This window comes from Triticum urartu, unplaced genomic scaffold, assembly GCF_003073215.2.
Source record: "Triticum urartu cultivar G1812 unplaced genomic scaffold, Tu2.1 TuUngrouped_contig_7488, whole genome shotgun sequence".
In the NCBI taxonomy this organism is placed as follows: domain Eukaryota; kingdom Viridiplantae; phylum Streptophyta; class Magnoliopsida; order Poales; family Poaceae; genus Triticum; species Triticum urartu.
The window spans coordinates 2,557-8,346 of record NW_024118336.1 but is presented as its reverse complement, the minus strand read 5'-3'; the positions used below and the strand labels follow the sequence as shown (position 1 = coordinate 8,346).

At 45.2% G+C, this 5,790-nt stretch overlaps 1 long non-coding RNA gene across 1 annotated transcript; it reads right to left on the bottom strand.

Moving 5' to 3' along the window:
* Positions 1 to 4,454: 4,454 nt before the first annotated feature.
* On the bottom strand, positions 4,455 to 5,118 carry LOC125531568. Its single transcript, XR_007293335.1, has 2 exons — positions 4,980 to 5,118; positions 4,455 to 4,862 (listed from the first exon to the last, which is right to left on the bottom strand). It is a non-coding gene; the product is annotated as an uncharacterized LOC125531568 (long non-coding RNA).
* Positions 5,119 to 5,790: the final 672 nt, after the last annotated feature.

Genomic DNA, 5,790 nt, shown 5'->3' with positions numbered 1-5,790 from the left:
TACCAGTGGCCGGCCTTTCGGGTATCCATCCACGCACAACCTCCGACTGGCTACAAGCATCCAGGATATAAATATAAATTAGTATGAAAATTCGGTTAAAATTATGCATGTGTCAGTGACGCAAAAGCCCAACCTCTACTCCAAAAGTCTGAGTTGGTGAATAGCATCCACGGTTTATTTTCGTCCCACCACTTTCGTTGATTTTTTTCCGTCCCCCTTCCACCCCCCTCTCATTGGTTTATTTTTGCCTAATTTCCCATACAATGGAAAAAAAACTGAACGGGTCACAACTTTTCATGCGGGGACAAGTTATTTAGTAATGACCTTATATGAAAGAATCAATCACGGTTAAACTCTATAAATCTCTGCTATTAAAGCAGGATCAAACATCGTGACGGTTCTATCTTCCCTCGTACGACCGCGCTCTAGAAAAGATCGCAGGAGCAGCCCACGTTCCCTCGCAGCCTTCCTTCACGCGATTTAGCAAAAAAAAAAAAAAACCACGATCCACTTCCGTCCCACGTCCCACATCCCCAGTCTCGCCCACCTCTGGCTCCCGATCCCTCCTCTCGATCTCATGAGAAAAATCCCCCCGCCGCCGTCCTCGCCCTCACAGTCGTCTGCCCCGATGAACTATCCATCTCCATCGCCGTCTGACGCTCGTCCCGGTCGCCGTCGCGCAGCCCATGCACGCCGCCCTTGTACGATCTGCTCGTCTCTGCCACAGCAACAGCCTGGGCTGATCCCCTTACTGAGCCCATCTGATGGCGGCGCCGACCCATCTTTTGGTGCTGCATGCGGCGACAATGGCAAACGAGAAGACATCAACGTACGCCACCACCATCGACGGCTTGCAGGTGGCCCGTTGACCGTTGTGAAGCCTTCAGTTTGACACGGAGAAGTTCTGGAGAGGCGCGGGTTCGAGATGATGCATGACGCGGTGGCGAGGGCCACAATGGTTAGGGAGCAAGCTGATGGCATCAAAAGTAAGTAACGATCATAGGCTCCTACCTTACGCGATTGCTCCCATGCTTGTTCACATGATTGCTCGATCTCCTGCTTGTTCACATGATTGCTCTCTTACTTGTTCCCTGTAGAATGGCAACAACTATTGGTAGTGATTGTGACTGTGCGGTTCACGCATCAGTGGCACATCCAAATCCACTCCACTAATAAACTGGAGTGAATTGCAGAAAACATCGACATTGAAGGCTAGGGTTGCAGAAACCATAATTCTACAGTTTTGTGCCAAAAATCACTAATTTCGAGGCTAATTTTTTGCAAAAAACACTAGTCGATGGCTTAGGTCGTTTTGAGCACGATTATGACAAGTGGGTCCCGATGGACAGGGTGACGTGGCAGGACATAACAGATCACAAAATAGATAGAACATCATAGACTAAACTGTAAATGGGCATAAGAAAGATAAAATCATCTTTTCATAAAGAGGTAATTACATCAATGATGTCTAAACTTGCTACCAATGTTCACTTTAGTGCACGAATTTGAAGAATACACCGATTTGGTGCAAAAACTTGGCTTTCTGGTGCAAATACAGTCCGAATCACGTTTTCACACGTCCGCGCTGCTGACTAGATGCCAGCGTGGCTGCGGGACCCAATGTCAGCGACTGCCATCACGCACAGAGGCATGTGGCCACGCGGCTGGGTGAAATATCACAGAAACCCCCTTTGATCTGTTTATTTTTCGCACATAAGCCCCTGAGCCGGTGGGACACAGCAGCCTGCCCATATCCTAACATCCCGCCTGGCTACCAATGTTTAGTTTAGTGCACGAACTTGAAGAATACACCGATTTGGTGCAAAAACTTGGCTTTCTGATGCAAATACAGTCCGAATCACGTTTTCATATGTCCGCGCTGCTGACTAGATGCCAGCGTGGTTGCGGGACCCAATGTCAGCTAGTGCCATCGCGCACAGAGGCATGTGGCCACGCGGCTGGGTGAAATATCACAGAAACCCCCTTTGATCTGTTTATTTTTCACACATAAGCCCCTGAGCCGGTGGGACACAGCAGCCCGCCCATATCCTAACATCCCGCCTGTGTCATGATCTGCCCCGGGCTCTTCTCGTCGTCTCTCTCCTAGTTCGATCGTTCGGTGCCGCCGCCTGGGTGGATCGTGACGGCACCATTGATCGTCGCGGGCGCGAATGGCGGCGCCTCGTCGGCGAGCTCTCGGCGATGCAGCTCCTCCATATGGTGAGAATTGCGTCGTCTCCTCTGCCCCTCTGTCTCCTGGTTTCTGTAGGTTTTTAAATGTATGTATGGCGCGACAGGAACTAGGATCTGTATGTCATGGTGCTGCTGTGATGATTCTTAGTTGTGTTTAGGTTATTCCCCTAATGCGCAATGACACTTTAGGATTTGAAACTGATGTTTGTTCTTAGGTAATGCGTGGGTTAGAAAGGCACCTCTTTTTTGGTATTTGTGATGGACAAAAAAATGCAGATTTGATGACATAGAGGATGGTCGATTTGATCCTATTAGAAATATGAAGTAGGTATACTGAAAATTTAACAGTAGCATTACTAAACTTGATGGCAGTAGCATTCCTGAACTTTTTGACAGATGCTTAACTGAATGTTGGACGCTTAACTGAATTTTTTGACACTTGCTTAACTGAATTTTGACTAGTAGGTACACACTCAATTTTGACCAGTGACCATGTATGTACGTGCATAGTGTAAGCTAGTCAGTACTTGTTGGGTGAGTTTCTGTAAGCAGCCAGCAAGCAAAGGGCATTTGTTGCCTGGACAATTTTGTAAGAAACAGAGCAGACATACACACCCGTATATGATGTTGCCTTCAAATCTTTGGTACACATTCTTTATATGATGGAAGATTAACTCCTGGCATATGCTTACAGAGATCTTTGGTGTGCATTATGCAATTGAGCCTTACCTTAATTTATCACACCCGTAGCTCATAGCTGCAGAGCCACTCAGCCTTCAGATGTCCCTACTCTGCTCTGTAAAGACAAGAACTCGTCTGAACCACTAGGAACCTCTTCCTCCCCATGGGCGTAGCGGTATCCGTGACACTTTTTTCTTTTTCATTATCTGCGAAAGAACGGACTTTCATTCATTGACATGGGGCATAAAATCATCCTGATAGACGAGCTGAATCTCTTCCTGCCCAGACCCTAACCATTAGTTGGTAGGCAGAAAAAAGCGGAAGGCATTCGTACCAAAGGTTGCTCGTGTGTATGTGTGCTCTGTTTCTTACTCTGCTAGATCTTCCTTGTTTATTCCAGAAATTCCACCGAGCAACCTGTGTGCGTGTGTGAGTCTATCGTACCAACACAGCGGGAGACTCTCTGCCAATAATTTGTTTGTTTTATCAATTTTGGGTTGTTTACTGCAAGTGTTTTATGAAGTGAATTCTATGCTGTTAAGATAGTGTTCTTACCACTTATTTATCCATATTTACTGATGCTAAATGAATTATTAACTAAACATCATTCAGAATTAACTGAATTTTGTTTTGTTTACTAAGTTGTGTGTTGTAAGCTGAGGTAAGAGTGAACTAGTTACTTCTTCTTTGCATTGCAGGTGCTTTTGAGAGTTATGAGAGATGACATTATGCTAAATGATAAAAATATCCAAGATTAGGAAAGAAGTGTGCCAAATGATAGGAGGGGAAGGAGGTTATTTGGGGAAGGATCATCATCAGGTTGTGGTGATGAAGAAATAGAGGAGGAAGGTGGAGTAGACGCAGCAACAGCAGATTCAGAGACTGATGAGGATTTCTATGATAGTGACTTTGATATAGAGATGGGGACGATGATTTGTTCGAGACAAACATAGATAAAGAAGTGGATGATCACAGAGAGAAGGATACATCATGTGACTATGAAGCAGAGCTAGCTGACCATTCATGTCTGAACTTGATGAAAATGCACCAAAGTTCATCAATGAACTTGATCTTTTGCTTAGAGGACTATTTTGATTACCAGACTTGTTATTATTAATGTAATGAACATTTGGATGTGATGTACCTTGAACTTAAGTATTTGGCTGTCATGTTATGTACTAGACCTATTTATAGTGTTGCGGTCAATAATTTGGTACTGAATATCACTGTCTTGCTGTCAAACTTTAGTTGTGATGACCACAAAAATGTTGTCAAAATTTGGCACTGAATATCACTTTCTTGCTATCAAAATTTAAAATTTTTGCACCGAATATCATTGTGTTGCTGTCAAATTTTAGCTATGATGTTCACACAATTGTTGTCAAAATTTGGCACTGAATATCAATTGGTGCTGTAAAAATCTAGTTATGATATACTACTGTAGTACATGAATCATTTGATTCAATCATGTTTGATGTACAGGTACATGGAACAATAATTTCAATTTGATACAGGAGATTGATTCGGTACAGGAGATTGTTGTACATGAAATTGACATTAATCTGAAACTGCAGTACAGAAAACAAAACATCTCGAATTGCCATTTTCTTTCAATACACAGACCAAGCATTTCAGTAGTAAATCTCATTAAGTTCATCAAAATACTAATTTTGTCTCAACTAAACCAAAATACATTAAAACAAAATGCATCAGGACCTGCCAGCCATTGCAAACATGATTGCGACTAAACCAAAATACATTAATATAGCAAAACATTATCATCCTATCTCTGGATAGCAACTGATCTCCATTGCAATCATTCTCTTCTCCATTCTCTGCTTCTCCTTCACAGCTTCTATGTCACCATCTTTCTCCTTCAGCTTCTTCTCCAGAACCTCTTTCTTGCTAGCAAGATTAGCAATCACACTTCTCTCCCTTCCCTGCCATGGTTTGTCGATCCATTTGGCATAACCACAAGTTCTCTCATCCTGTTAATAAACAATTCACACACTAATAAGAGGCTCCAGTAATAACTGATGTGATCTACTCAAATTATCACAAACCACAAAATTAAGAGGACCTCCTGAATTCAGATCCAATGTTACCTCATACTGTCACACCAAAAACCATGACCCTGTGTCACACCTTCATTGCATACACCTCGAGCAGGCGCATCTCTGTGCCCACACTACCACACAAATCGCCCTTGAGACAGGTGTAGGAGCATGTGAGTAGCAGAGGAGGACCAATGCGGGGCACGGACGGCTTCAACGCGGCATGCCTCGAGCACCGCGGCAGGGCGTAGGGCGTGCCGGCTGCGCAACCGGTGTGCCTGGTGAAGAACATGGTCATGGAGGAGGCCCTCACCGCCGTCCTTTTTATTTGCCTACTTGAGCGCGCCGCCGTGGTGGAAAGGGGATCGAGGTTCACGGCTTATGTGCGAAAAATAAACAGAACGAAGGGGGTTTTCGTAATATTTCACCCAGTCGCGCGGCCACACGCCTCTGTGCGCGATGGCACTCGCTGACATTGGGTCCCACGACCACGTTGGCATCCTAGTCAGCAGCGTGGACGTATGCAAACATGATTCGAACCGTATTTGCATCAAAGAACCAAGTTTTTACACTAAATCAGCGTATTCTTCAAGTTCATGCACCAAACTGAACATTGATGACAAGTTTAGGCATCATTGCTGTAATTACCTCTTTCATAAAAGAAAAAAGAAAGAGGAGGGAATCGCGACTTCGCGACACAGAGCAGCAACGGCCTCCGCAGCCGGCGCGCTCGAGCTCGCCAGTGTGCGGGCCGAGGCCAGCTGGGCAGCCGGACCCGGCGCCGTCCGTCGTCGCAGAGACACCCACCGCTGTCGTCGTGCACCCTTCCTCCACAGGCGTACTCCAGTCGTGCTCGTCGCCG